The following is a 15,305-nucleotide window of genomic DNA, read 5'->3' on the forward strand; positions in this document are numbered from 1 at the left end:
TTGCCCTGTCTCTCTCTCCCTGCTGCTGGCCTGCCTGCTTGCTCTGTCTCTGTCTCCCTGCTGCTGGCCTGCCTGCTTGCTCTGTCTCTCTCTCCCTGCTGCTGGCCTGCCTGCTTGCTCTGTCTCTCTCCCTGCTGCTGGCCTGCCTGCTTGCTCTGTCTCTCTCTCCCTGCTGCTGGCCTGCCTGCTTGCTCTGTCTCTCTCTCCCTGCTGCTGGCCTGCCTGCTTGCTCTGTCTCTCTCTCCCTGCTGCTGGCCTGCCTGCTTGCTCTGTCTCTCTCTCCCTGCTGCTGGCCTGCCTGCTTGCTCTGTCTCTCTCTCCCTGCTGCTGGCCTGCCTGCTTGCTCTGTCTCTCTCTCCCTGCTGCTGGCCTGCCTGCTTGCTCTGTCTCTCTCTCCCTGCTGCTGGCCTGCCTGCTTGCTCTGTCTCTCTCTCTGCTGCTGACCTGCCTGCTTGCTCTGTCTCTCTCTCCCTGCTGCTGGCCTGCCTGCTTGCTCTGTCTCTCTCTCCCTGCTGCTGGCCTGCCTGCTTGCTCTGTCTCTCTCTCCCTGCTGCTGGCCTGCCTGCTTGCTCTGTCTCTCTCTCCCTGCTGCTGGCCTGCCTGCTTGCTCTGTCTCTCTCTCCCTGCTGCTGGCCTGCCTGCTTGCTCTGTCTCTCTCTCCCTGCTGCTGACCTGCCTGCTTGCTCTGTCTCTCTCTCTGCTGCTGACCTGCCTGCTTGCTCTGTCTCTCTCTCTGCTGCTGGCCTGCCTGCCTGCTCTGTCTCTCTCTCCCTGCTGCTGGCCTGCCTGCTTGCTCTGTCTCTCTCTCCCTGCTGCTGGCCTGCCTGCTTGCTCTGTCTCTCTCTCCCTGCTGCTGGCCTGCCTGCTTGCTCTGTCTCTCTCTCCCTGCTGCTGGCCTGCCTGCCTGCTCTGTCTCTTTGCTAATGATGAAAGTGTGTTCAGTCTTTGGTCTGTTGCATGTAGAATATCTTAGCCTATTCATGGATGACACCGACGTTGCCTGGATACAGAGGTATGGTCGGACCTGTCTTGTGAGCACGGGGTAGCTTACTTCTCGTTTTTGCCCCATATGAAATTACAGCAGGCTACCAGTAGCCTTTATTCATGACCCTTTCAGATATAATGGAATGTGGCCCCTAGAAAGCGTCTCGGCGGTGGCATGCCTGTCTGTTAGGGTAGGCTACTGATGTTTACATTGAATTTTTTATTCACCCTTTATTTAACGAGGCAAGTCAGTTAAGAACAAATTCTTATTTACAATGACGGTCTACTGGGGAACAGTGGGTTAACTGCCTTGTTCAGGGGCAGAACGACAGATTTTTACCTTGTCAGCTCAGGGATTTGACCAAGCAACCTTTCGGTTACTGGCCCATCACTCTAACCGCTGTAACCTTCTCTGGAGAGATGAACGGGCATTTTACTGGTCTGTAAAGGAATGAGGCTTCTGAAGCCTTTGTTCTGCATTGTAAATTGACGTAGAATGTAATGAGTTTGGCCCTAGTGGTCATACATATGTAATAGGATCAAATCAAATTTATTTATAAAGCCCTTCTTACATCAGCTGATATCTCAAAGTGCTGTACAGAACCCCAGCCTAAAACCCCAAACAGCAAGCAATGCAGGTGTAGAAGCACGGTGGCTAGGAAAACTCCCTAGAAAGGACAAAACCTTTGTTCTGCATTGTAAATTGACGTAGAATGTAATGAGTTTGGCCGTAGTGGTCATACATATGTAATAGGACCATTATTCTGCATTGTAAATTGACGTAGAATTTAATTTAAAACTGAGAAAAGAATGTCTGTTTTTAAGCGTTAAGCAAAATGGTTCATTTGTCACATCCCTAGTGTGTAACAAGTACAAGCCAGATAATATGTTGAATGTACCTGCTGTGACACTACCAGGTATTTCACCTTTCCTGTAGAAAGCCAAGTTCCCACACCATCCTAGGACTAATGCAAATGAGTCCAGCATCAAGACACACCTGTTCTTTGTCTTTACGTGCTTGTCTAACTGGTTCTACTGGTTCCCAAAGACAACTAGCAAAACGGTCAACTTTCAAAACCATTCTCGTGTGTGTGTGTGTGTGTGTGTGTGTGTGTGTGTGTGTGTGTGTGTGTGTGTGTGTGTGTGTGTGTGTGTGTGTGAGAGAGAAGGCTCTGAAAACAGAAGTGACATTGGACCCAGATTATCGATGTTCATCTGTCAGTCTTCTGTAACTGAACTATTGTAGCTCAGTCTCATTTTGGTTGGATGGACCCTACAGTGTTCTGTATCTGAACTATTGTAGCTCAGTCTCATTTTGGTTGGATGGACCCTACAGTGTTCAGTAACTGAACTATTGTAGCTCAGTCTCATTTTGGTTGGATGGACCCTACAGTGTTCTGTAACTGAACTATTGTAGCTCAGTCTCATTTTGGTTGGATGGACCCTACAGTGTTCTGTAACTGAGAGGGTTTGTGTATTTGTTGTGTATAACTAGTGTGACTCGTACAACCTGTGCTGCCTGCTTTGTCACTTTCAAATGTCACTCCTCTCTCTTTAGAGGGTGGTAGCTATTAGCTAGGTAGCGTGTTGTGTTCCAGGCTAGAGGGAGGTAGCTACTAGCTAGGTAGCGTGTTGTGTTCCAGGCTAGAGGGAGGTAGCTACTAGCTAGGTAGCGTGTTGTGTTCCAGGCTAGAGGGTGGTAGCTATTAGCTAGGTAGCGTATTGTGTTCCAGGCTAGAGGGTGGTAGCTACTAGCTAGGTAGCGTGTTGTGTTCCAGGCTAGAGGGTGGTAGCTATTAGCTAGGTAGCGTGTTGTGTTCCAGGCTAGAGGGAGGTAGCTACTAGCTAGGTAGCGTGTTGTGTTCCAGGCTAGAGGGAGGTAGCTACTAGCTAGGTAGCGTGTTGTGTTCCAGGCTAGAGGGTGGTAGCTACTAGCTAGGTAGCGTGTTGTGTTCCAGGCTAGAGGGTGGTAGCTATTAGCTAGGTAGCGTGTTGTGTTCCAGGCTAGAGGGTGGTAGCTACTAGCTAGGTAGCGTGTTGTGTTCCAGGCTAGAGGGTGGTAGCTATTAGCTAGGTAGCGTATTGTGTTCCAGGCTAGAGGGTGGTAGCTACTAGCTAGGTAGCGTGTTGTGTTCCAGGCTAGAGGGTGGTAGCTATTAGCTAGGTAGCGTGTTGTGTTCCAGGCTAGAGGGTGGTAGCTACTAGCTAGGTAGCGTGTTGTGTTCCAGGCTAGAGGGTGGTAGCTACTAGCTAGGTAGCGTGTTGTGTTCCAGGCTAGAGGGAGGTAGCTACTAGCTAGGTAGCGTGTTGTGTTCCAGGCTAGAGGGTGGTAGCTACTAGCTAGGTAGCGTGTTGTGTTCCAGGCTAGAGGGTGGTAGCTACTGGCTACTGTTAGATATGTCATGGATATATGACGCTCACTCTCTCACCTCACTGCAGGTTCTACAGGTTTACATGCAGTGTGTCCTGCCAGTGCTTTCACACCATCATCAACCAGGCTTTAATGTATCCAGAACGGTCACAGCGTCACACCAACTGCTAGGCTAAACTCCATGATCTCAACCTATTGTTCACTCACACATCCCCTCTTCAACACAGTGACCCCCCCCCCCTCCTGAGCCTCAACTCCTCCATTCACCATCAGTTCTCCTCTCAAAAGCTCCTTGCACTTTGTCGCTCACAAAAGAGAGAGAAATCAATTCTCAATGACATTTCTTCTTCCGTCTTTCAGCCCTCCTCTATTTCTCTCTCCATCAGGCAGTGTAATTGATTTGTCTATTCCTCTGATACAGAAACAGTAAAGCCTGTCGCTGGCTGAACAATGAGAATCCACTCCATCAACTCCTTGGGAAGTCTTTCTTTTCTTATTATGGAGTCTATTGCTGAGTTCCGAATGGCACCCTATTCCCTATCTAGTGCACTACTTTTGACCAGAGCCCATTGTAGTGTAGCACGGTATACCGGTACCACAGTAATATCAGCCTACCAAAACATCATATGATGGTACCACATTTTTCATCCCTACCGATCTAAAGAACCTGCTGGTGCTTCTTATATAATGTTTAGAAAGTCAGTTCTGTCTCTTTTGTTTTAAGCCACTAGTCTCTTGTATGTGCCGGTTCAATAATGTCCTCTTGACTTTCATGCACATATCTGGTGTGGAGCTGCAGTCAGTCAGCTGCATCTCCTTCCAGCCATCACTCACCTGCTTCTCACTGGTAGCTGCATCCTCTTCCAGCCATCACTCACCTGCTTCTCTCTGTCAGCTGCATCCTCTTCCAGCCATCACTCACCTGCTTCTCTCTGTCAGCTGCATCCTCTTCCAGCCATCACTCACCTGCTTCTCTCTGTCAGCTGCATCCTCTTCCAGCCATCACTCACCTGCTTCTCTCTGTCAGCTGCATCCTCTTCCAGCCATCACTCACCTGCTTCTCACTGGTAGCTGCATCCTCTTCCAGCCATCACTCACCTGCTTCTCACTGGTAGCTGCATCCTCTTCCAGCCATCACTCACCTGCTTCTCTCTGTCAGCTGCTTCTCCTTCCATCCATCACTCGCCTGCTTCTCTCTGTCGGCTGCGTCTCCTTCCAGCCATCACTCACCTGCTTCTCTCTGTCAGCTGTCTCTGGACCACACTACCCACAAACCTCTGCCTCTCAGTCAGCACTTCCTGTGTATCTATTTCCCCATCAGTTTTAAATATAGTTTAGCTGTGATGGAGAGGGAGGGTGCAGTCCCTTATGGGTCTTCTGATGTTACATTTGACTCATTGGAGCAGAGCAAAGTTCATGCATTGGATATAATTTCATCCCTGGTATAACCAAGAGCACAAGGCCAGTCTGATTGGCTCTGTAAGTTTGCTGTCACGCAGCAGTGCCAGAGAGGAAAAAACGCTTCAAAACAGTTAAACAACTTTCTCTTATTTTGATATAATTTGACAAACCATGTCGCGGGCTGTTTTTAAACTAATCCTGGCCCACTAATTATTGGTTTGATGACCGTTGTTCAGTCAACCTGGTAACTTGACAGTCGGTTTAGACACGTCTGATTGGCCCAGGAAGAAAGGAAAATGCACTATTCTATTATAGTGAACAGGGTGTAGTTAATTCAATGTGTTGTATTGAGTAGCTGTGTGAATATCAGGGAACAGTGTGTAGTTGTATTGAGGAGCTGTGTGAATATCAGGGAACGGTGTGTAGTTGTATTAGTAGCTGTGTGAATATCAGGGAACAGTGTGTAGTTGTATTGAGTAGCTGTGTGAATATCAGGGAACCGTGTGTGTAGTTGTATTGAGTAGCTGTGTGAATATCAGGGAACAGTGTGTAGTTGTATTAGTAGCTGTGTGAATATCAGGGAACAGTGTGTAGTTGTGTTGAGGAGCTGTGTGAATATCAGGGAACAGTGTGTAGTTGTATTGAGGAGCTGTGTGAATATCAGGGAACAGTGTGTGTAGTTGTATTAGTAGCTGTGTGAATATCAGGGAACAGTGTGTAGTTGTATTAGTAGCTGTGTGAATATCAGGGAACAGTGTGTAGTTGTGTTGAGGAGCTGTGTGAATATCAGGGAACAGTGTGTAGTTGTATTGAGTAGCTGTGTGATCATCAGGGAACAGTGTGTAGTTGTATGAGTAGCTGTGTGAATATCAGGGAACAGTGTGTAGTTGTATTAGTAGCTGTGTGAATATCAGGGAACAGTGTGTAGTTGTATTGAGTAGCTGTGTGAATATCAGGGAACAGTGTGTAGTTGTATTGAGGAGCTGTGTGAATATCAGGGAACAGTGTGTAGTTGTATTGAGGAGCTGTGTGAATATCAGGGAACAGTGTGTAGTTGTATTGAGGAGCTGTGTGAATATCAGGGAACGGTGTGTAGTTGTATGAGGAGCTGTGTGAATATCAGGGAACGGTGTGTAGTTGTATTGAGGAGCTGTGTGAATATCAGGGAACAGTGTGTAGTTGTGTTGAGGAGCTGTGTGAATATCAGGGAACAGTGTGTAGTTGTATTGAGTAGCTGTGTGAATATCAGGGAACCGTGTGTGTAGTTGTATTAGTAGCTGTGTGAATATCAGGGAACAGTGTGTAGTTGTATTGAGGAGCTGTGTGAATATCAGGGAACAGTGTGTAGTTGTATTAGTAGCTGTGTGAATATCAGGGAACAGTGTGTAGTTGTATTGAGGAGCTGTGTGAATATCAGGGAACAGTGTGTAGTTGTGTTGAGGAGCTGTGTGAATATCAGGGAACAGTGTGTAGTTGTATTGAGGAGCTGTGTGAATATCAGGGAACAGTGTGTGTAGTTGTATTGAGGAGCTGTGTGAATATCAGGGAACAGTGTGTAGTTGTATTGAGGAGCTGTGTGAATATCAGGGAACAGTGTGTGTAGTTGTATTAGTAGCTGTGTGAATATCAGGGAACAGTGTGTGTAGTTGTATTAGTAGCTGTGTGAATATCAGGGAACAGTGTGTGTAGTTGTATTAGTAGCTGTGTGAATATCAGGGAACAGTGTGTAGTTGTATGACTAGCTGTGTGATCATCAGGGAACAGTGTGTAGTTGTATGACTAGCTGTGTGAATATCAGGGAACAGTGTGTAGTTGTATTGAGTAGCTGTGTGAATATCAGGGAACCGTGTGTAGTTGTATTAGTAGCTGTGTGAATATCAGGGAACAGTGTGTAGTTGTATTGAGGAGCTGTGTGAACATCAGGGAACAGTGTGTAGTTGTATGAGGAGCTGTGTGAATATCAGGGAACAGTGTGTAGTTGTATTAGTAGCTGTGTGAATATCAGGGAACAGTGTGTAGTTGTATTGAGGAGCTGTGTGAATATCAGGGAACAGTGTGTAGTTGTATTGAGGAGCTGTGTGAATATCAGGGAACGGTGTGTAGTTGTATTGAGGAGCTGTGTGAATATCAGGGAACGGTGTGTAGTTGTATGAGGAGCTGTGTGAATATCAGGGAACGGTGTGTAGTTGTATGAGGAGCTGTGTGAATATCAGGGAACAGTGTGTGTAGTTGTATTGAGGAGCTGTGTGAATATCAGGGAACAGTGTGTAGTTGTATTAGTAGCTGTGTGAATATCAGGGAACAGTGTGTAGTTGTATTGAGGAGCTGTGTGAATATCAGGGAACAGTGTGTAGTTGTGTTGAGGAGCTGTGTGAATATCAGGGAACAGTGTGTAGTTGTATTGAGGAGCTGTGTGAATATCAGGGAACAGTGTGTAGTTGTATTGAGTAGCTGTGTGAAAATCAGGGAACAGATTTTGTGTAGCTCATGCGCATAACATTTAGAAAACAGGAACAAGTGTTGGGGGACGAACAGGACGCTAGGCCACTCTGAACACCTGGGTCAGTGGTGTCTAGTTCAGGGGAGCTGGGTTCCCTGGGCCAGTGGTATCTAGTTCAGGGGAGCTGGGCCAGTGGTATCTAGTTCAGGGGAGATGGGTTCCCTGGGCCAGTGGTATCTAGTTCAGGGGAGCTGGGTCAGTGGTATCTAGTTCAGGGGAGCTGGGTCAGTGGTATCTAGTTCAGGGGAGCTGGGTCAGTGGTATCTAGTTCAGGGGAGCTGGGTTCCCTGGGTCAGTGGTATCTAGTTCAGGGGAGATGGGTTCCCTGGGCCAGTGGTGTCTAGTTCAGGGGAGATGGGTTCCCTGGGCCAGTGGTGTCTAGTTCAGGGGGATGGGTTCCCTGGGTCAGTGGTGTCTAGTTCAGGGGAGCTGGGTTCCCTGGGTCAGTGGTGTCTAGTTCAGGGAGCTGGGTTCCCTGGGTCAGTGGTATCTAGTTAGGGGAGTGGGTGTCGGGCGTGGGGCTGGGTTCCCTGGGTCAGTGGTGTCTAGTTCAGGGGAGCTGGGTTCCCTGGGCCAGTGGTATCTAGTTCAGGGGAGCTGGGTGTCCTGGGCCAGTGGTGTCTAGTTCAGGGGAGCTGGGTTCCCTGGGCCAGTGGTGTCTAGTTCAGGGGAGCTGGGTTCCCTGGGTCAGTGGTGTCTAGTTCAGGGGAGCTGGGTTCCCTGGGTCAGTGGTATCTAGTTCAGGGGAGCTGGGTTCCCTGGACCAGTGGTGTCTAGTTCAGGGGAGCTGGGTCAGTGGTATCTAGTTCAGGGGAGCTGGGTTCCCTGGGTCAGTGTGGCATTCGTCCCAAATTGCACCCTATTCCCTTTATAATAGACTTCCGGGCCCATAGTGCACTGAATAGAGAATAGGGTGCCAGGCATGGTGTCCTCTCCAGTTATGAGCTGCCCTCCTCTCCCCCTGGGAAAGATTTGCCTCTGAAACTCAGTGTAGCCCAGTGGTGGAGGCTGAAGGTGTCTGTTGACAGCTGGAACAGTGATACATTAGATTGATACTTCATTGGTTCCAGATCCAACTCCCTCTGTATACTGAGAGTCGATTGCTTCCAGATCCAACTCGCTCTGTATACTGAGAGTTGATTGGTTCCAGATCCAACTCCCTCTGTATACTGAGAGTTGATTGGTTCCAGATCCAACTCCCTCTGTATACTGAGAGTTGATTGGTTCCAGATCCAACTCCCTCTGTATACTGAGAGTTGATTGGTTCCAGATCCAACTCCCTCTGTATACTGAGAGTTGATTGGTTCCAGATCCAACTCCCTCTGTATACTGAGAGTTGATTGGTTCCAGATCCAACTCGCTCTGTATACTGAGAGTTGATTGGTTCCAGATCCAACTCGCTCTGTATACTGAGAGTTGATTGGTTCCAGATCCAACTCGCTCTGTATACTGAGAGTTGATTGGTTCCAGATCCAACTCGCTCTATATACTGAGGTGTGTGTGTGTGTGTGTGTGTGTGTGTGTGTGTGTGTGTGTGTGTGTGTGTGTGTGTGTGCGCCAATTGAGCACATCTCTTCTGGAGCACAGCACAGTGGGATGTAGCTAGTTCTACAGCCGGCCCTACAGCTGCTGTGACAGTACTGATGTGTTTCAGGACAGCACAACTCCTCTAGTTAGCTAGGACCTCCAGGGTCCCACAGCTGATGATGCAGAGGAAATTGAACACATTATTGTGTGTGTGTAATGAGCGACTGGGTAGAGGCACTCAGTCTTGAGAGATTTGCATATTCTTCTCTTTTGTCTGTAAGAAACGGTGGTGTTGTCCTCCAGGGAGTTTCTCCACACTGCTTCCTGTTTCCTTTCCTCCTGTATGTCTCAGACAGTGTCGCCAAGCTCAACCTGATACATTTGTAATGTGCTCCATCTACAAAATATTGGTCTTGAAAACACTGTTCTTTCGAATACAAATATTGACCCAATATTGTATCGGTTTTAGATGTGCTGGAAGTTTTAGAAGTTAACAAGCGTGATAGGTAGTCTATTTCATGGTGTGTATTTTCTCATTCTGGGGAATTGGTGCGAAAGGGTCTCGATTGGCCGGTTAATTCTGTATGCAGCTGTATGCATTTCATCAGACTGGAGACATTTGAACACACTCACACACACACACACACACACACACACACACACACACACACACACACACACACACAATCTGTTCCTATCAAGCTTCAGTAGAACAAAGTGACTTGTCTCGGTGCCTGTTAGATGGTGTGTTTTCCTGCCAGTTCCCATCTGTTCTGGGGGCATCCCAAATGGTCTGGATCACACAGGCCTCCACCATACGCTCATTTATATAGAACATGCATTACAAAAAATATGTGTCCATGGGCAGTTTTCTCCCCCCATGTAGAAATGTGAAATCTTTCTCACTAACCACGTTTCCATTCACAGTTTTTATGTGAGTAAAGTCATACCCTATTCAAAAAGAATTCCCAACAGCTGTGATGAACACAGGATGTTTCGGTACAAATAAAAAATAAAAATAATGCCATCAGATAAGTTGTTGGTTCAACATGGTGGGATCTTTTAGTGTCGGTAAAATGTATTATGGGAGAGAATGCAGTGGAAACTCCTTTATGGGTAAATATTGCTATAATAACCATGATATGGAAGTTAACCTGGAGGAACATGATGACATGGTGTCTGGTCGTCCCACTAAGACTCAGGAAACCATGCACTTTATTAGGCTACACATGAAATAAGTTCTGATCAACTTCACAGGGAGGTGGAAGTGCAGGGAGGAACTTGATGCTCCTTTCCAATAAATATAGAGGCTCATTCTGGTGACATGATGATCGATACTTCACTGGCATTTATATATAAATAATTATAATAATCTTGCTGTTATCCATAGTAATCTCATGTAGACTAGCCTACCCTCACTGTACCCTCACTGTACCTGCCAGCTGTTGGCTAGAGAGCATGTGCCAAGACCAGATATTTAACCCAACAGTTTTTGTGATGACGGGTAAAGATGAAAAATGCAATGGAAACGCATTGAATTTGAGCTTTTTATTTGGTAAATGAAAAATTTAATCAATTTTATTATAAGGCTGTAATGTAACAATGTGGAAAAAGTCAAGGGGTCTGAATACTTTCTGAATGCACTGTATAGATTTAACATTTGGCCTATGCCAAAAAGGGAATAGGCCGTTTGGCATGTCGCCCTGCTGAGTACCCCCTGCACCGCTGTGCACCGCCAGGCTCCCAGTGGTGCAGTCATGTTGAAATATGTCATCACTGTTGACGATGGCTGTCCAACATGGTGGGTAGAATCATAGAATCGCCCAACTCTTCTGTATAGGAGGGGGGGGGGGGGGGGGGGGGGGGGCGCGTTTCATCAGCAACACCATCTGCTTGCCAGGCATTGTCTGTCTTTTTGAATGTATTTCATTTTCCTCCTCCCTCTAAAACATCTTCCTGTCCCCGGCTTGTTGTTCCCTAGCGGAGGGCTTGGATGTTGTCCAAACTATGCTGTATAATTTGAAGGAAATGCATGATGGGAAGTGGAATCAATCACAGGATGTTGTTTTTCTGATTGTGTGTACTGACTAGCCTGGTCTGACTGTGTGTACTGACTAGCCTGGTCTGACTGTGTGTACTGACTAGCCTGGTCTGACTGTGTGTACGGACTAGCCTGGTCTGACTGTGTGTACGGACTAGCCAGTTCCTATACTGTCAGATCTGGGACCAGGCTATGTACTTACCAATGTCCTCTATCTTCCAGAAGTCAAAACAAGCAGTGTTTTTATCCCCGCCCCTTCTCTCTGTTATTGCCTTCCATGCTTCATCTTTCCTTTTTTTCTTTACAGGATCTTCTTCTAGCCAAGTGATTTATGTAGATGCATTCCCCTGCACGCTGCGACTGGCCCTCGTCTGATGTGAGAGCAGTGTTTTTACTGTGTCAATGTGTTTTAGTAGGAGTGCAGTACGGATCGTCCCCATGCTAGCCGCAGGGGAGCTTTCAGGGCAGGTGACAACTGGTGTGTGACTGACTGCAAGGTCTTTCCAGGGATTAGTGAACGGGCCAAGCTGCACTGTGTGTGTGTGTGTGTGTGTGTGTGTGTGTGTGTGTGCTTGCACGTGTCCTGCAACTGCTGGTGTGTAAGCACATAATGGTATATGGCCGTTCAGAGGGTATGCAGGTCACGCTCACAGCAGGCGCTCCATACAGTGGTTCTGCACTGCAGTTCTCTCCCTGTCCCCATCCACCATAGAATTCCATGGACCATGTCATAGTGTGCTGCCAGAGAGAAGAGGAGAGGGGGAGTTAGAATGTGCTTCAGGCATGTTCACCTTGACTTGGCATCAGTGTGTGTGTGTATAGTCTAGGCTTGTAGTCTGCAAAGGGAGTAATATGGAATATGTTTTAGGTCCCCATAGCTCTGTAGAACATGGAGCTATAAACTATTGAACAAGCTCTTCTCTGTCCAGACTCCAGCAGCAGGTTTGTGAGGTGGTAAGTTTCTAGAATCTTCAATACAGCATCTTACTGTCCTGGAGATGACAGGAGTCTCTGTAGGTTCATACAGCAACACCTTACTGTCCTGGAGATGACAGGAGTCTCTGTAGGTTCATACAGCATCACCTTACTGTCCTGGAGATGACAGGAGTCTCTGTAGGTTCATACAGCATCACCTTACTGTCCTGGAGATGACAGGAGTCTCTGTAGGTTCATACAGCAACATCTTACTGTCCTGGAGATGACAGGAGTCTCTGTAGGTTCATACAGCATCTTACTGTCCTGGAGATGACAGGAGTCTCTGTAGGTTCATACAGCAACACCTTACTGTCCTGGAGATGACAGGAGTCTCTGTAGGTTCATACAGCATCTTACTGTCCTGGAGATGACAGGAGTCTCTGTAGGTTCATACAGCAACACCTTACTGTCCTGGAGATGACAGGAGTCTCTGTAGGTTCATACAGCAACACCTTACTGTCCTGGAGATGACAGGAGTCTCTGTAGGTTCATACAGCATCACCTTACTGTCCTGGAGATGACAGGAGTCTCTGTCGGTTCATACAGCATCTTACTGTCCTGGAGATGACAGGAGTCTCTGTAGGTTCATACAGCATCACCTTACTGTCCTGGAGATGACAGGAGTCTCTGTAGGTTCATACAGCAACACCTTACTGTCCTGGAGATGACAGGAGTCTCTGTCGGTTCATACAGCAACACCTTACTGTCCTGGAGATGACAGGAGTCTCTGTAGGTTCATACAGCAACACCTTACTGTCCTGGAGATGACAGGAGTCTCTGTAGGTTCATACAGCATCACCTTACTGTCCTGGAGATGACAGGAGTCTCTGTAGGTTCATACAGCAACACCTTACTGTCCTGGAGATGACAGGAGTCTCTGTAGGTTCATACAGCATCACCTTACTGTCCTGGAGATGACAGGAGTCTCTGTAGGTCCACTTACTGTCCTGGAGATGACAGGAGTCTCTGTCGGTTCATACAGCAACACCTTACTGTCCTGGAGATGACAGGAGTCTCTGTAGGTTCATACAGCATCACCTTACTGTCCTGGAGATGACAGGAGTCTCTGTAGGTTCATACAGCATCACCTTACTGTCCTGGAGATGACAGGAGTCTCTGTAGGTTCATACAGCATCACCTTACTGTCCTGGAGATGACAGGAGTCTCTGTAGGTTCATACAGCATCACCTTACTGTCCTGGAGATGACAGGAGTCTCTGTAGGTTCATACAGCATCACCTTACTGTCCTGGAGATGACAGGAGTCTCTGTAGGTCCATACAGCAACACCTTACTGTCCTGGAGATGACAGGAGTCTCTGTAGGTTCATACAGCAACACCTTACTGTCCTGGAGATGACAGGAGTCTCTGTAGGTCCATACAGCAACACCTTACTGTCCTGGAGATGACAGGAGTCTCTGTAGGTTCATACAGCATCACCTTACTGTCCTGGAGATGACAGGAGTCTCTGTAGGTTCATACAGCATCACCTTACTGTCCTGGAGATGACAGGAGTCTCTGTAGGTTCATACAGCATCACCTTACTGTCCTGGAGATGACAGGAGTCTCTGTAGGTTCATACAGCATCACCTTACTGTCCTGGAGATGACAGGAGTCTCTGTAGGTTCATACAGCATCTTACTGTCCTGGAGATGACAGGAGTCTCTGTAGGTTCATACAGCAACACCTTACTGTCCTGGAGATGACAGGAGTCTCTGTAGGTTCATACAGCAACACCTTACTGTCCTGGAGATGACAGGAGTCTCTGTAGGTTCATACAGCAACACCTTACTGTCCTGGAGATGACAGGAGTCTCTGTAGGTTCATACAGCATCTTACTGTCCTGGAGATGACAGGAGTCTCTGTAGGTTCATACAGCAACACCTTACTGTCCTGGAGATGACAGGAGTCTCTGTAGGTTCATACAGCAACACCTTACTGTCCTGGAGATGACAGGAGTCTCTGTAGGTTCATACAGCAACACCTTACTGTCCTGGAGATGACAGGAGTCTCTGTAGGTTCATACAGCAACACCTTACTGTCCTGGAGATGACAGGAGTCTCTGTGGGTTCATACAGCATCATCTTACTGTCCTGGAGATGACAGGAGTCTCTGTAGGTTCATACAGCAACACCTTACTGTCCTGGAGATGACAGGAGTCTCTGTAGGTTCATACAGCATCACCTTACTGTCCTGGAGATGACAGGAGTCTCTGTAGGTTCATACAGCAACACCTTACTGTCCTGGAGATGACAGGAGTCTCTGTAGGTTCATACAGCACTTACTGTCCTGGAGATGACAGGAGTCTCTGTAGGTTCATACAGCACTGTCCTGGAGATGACAGGAGTCTCTGTAGGTTCATACAGCAACACCTTACTGTCCTGGAGATGACAGGAGTCTCTGTAGGTTCATACAGCAACACCTTACTGTCCTGGAGATGACAGGAGTCTCTGTAGGTTCATACAGCATCACCTTACTGTCCTGGAGATGACAGGAGTCTCTGTAGGTTCATACAGCAACACCTTACTGTCCTGGAGATGACAGGAGTCTCTGTAGGTTCATACAGCAACACCTTACTGTCCTGGAGATGACAGGAGTCTCTGTAGGTTCATACAGCAACACCTTACTGTCCTGGAGATGACAGGAGTCTCTGTAGGTTCATACAGCATCACCTTACTGTCCTGGAGATGACAGGAGTCTCTGTAGGTTCATACAGCATCACCTTACTGTCCTGGAGATGACAGGAGTCTCTGTAGGTTCATACAGCACACCTTACTGTCCTGGAGATGACAGGAGTCTCTGTAGGTTCATACAGCAACACCTTACTGTCCTGGAGATGACAGGAGTCTCTGTAGGTTCATACAGCATCACCTTACTGTCCTGGAGATGACAGGAGTCTCTGTAGGTTCATACAGCATCACCTTACTGTCCTGGAGATGACAGGAGTCTCTGTAGGTTCATACAGCATCACCTTACTGTCCTGGAGATGACAGGAGTCTCTGTAGGTTCATACAGCAACACCTTACTGTCCTGGAGATGACAGGAGTCTCTGTAGGTTCATACAGCATCACCTTACTGTCCTGGAGATGACAGGAGTCTCTGTAGGTTCATACAGCAACACCTTACTGTCCTGGAGATGACAGGAGTCTCTGTAGGTCCATACAGCAACACCTTACTGTCCTGGAGATGACAGGAGTCTCTGTAGGTTCATACAGCATCTTACTGTCCTGGAGATGACAGGAGTCTCTGTAGGTTCATACAGCATCACCTTACTGTCCTGGAGATGACAGGAGTCTCTGTAGGTCCATACAGCAACACCTTACTGTCCTGGAGATGACAGGAGTCTCTGTAGGTTCATACAGCATCTTACTGTCCTGGAGATGACAGGAGTCTCTGTAGGTTCATACAGCATCACCTTACTGTCCTGGAGATGACAGGAGTCTCTGTAGGTTCATACAGCATCACCTTACTGTCCTGGAGATGACAGGAGTCTCTGTAGGTTCATACA

The 15,305-nt window shown here is 47.5% G+C and overlaps 1 protein-coding gene across 2 annotated transcripts in view; it reads left to right on the forward strand.

Moving 5' to 3' along the window:
• The window catches only part of LOC106580685 (adiponectin receptor protein 2), a 95,914-nt gene that overhangs the window by 6,950 nt on the left and 73,659 nt on the right, over positions 1 to 15,305 (forward strand). The window contains exon 1 of one of the 2 annotated variants that reach the window (XM_082977956.1): positions 11,183 to 11,200. The exons of the other annotated variant lie outside the window; for it this stretch is intronic. The gene's annotated coding sequence lies outside the window, so the exon portion shown is untranslated. Of the gene's footprint in view, positions 1 to 11,182; positions 11,201 to 15,305 lie in introns of those variants that run through there. 2 annotated transcript variants of the gene reach the window in all.

The sequence above is a fragment of the Salmo salar genome, chromosome 07, assembly GCF_965601325.2.
Source record: "Salmo salar chromosome 07, fSalSal1, whole genome shotgun sequence".
Lineage (NCBI taxonomy): Eukaryota > Metazoa > Chordata > Actinopteri > Salmoniformes > Salmonidae > Salmo > Salmo salar.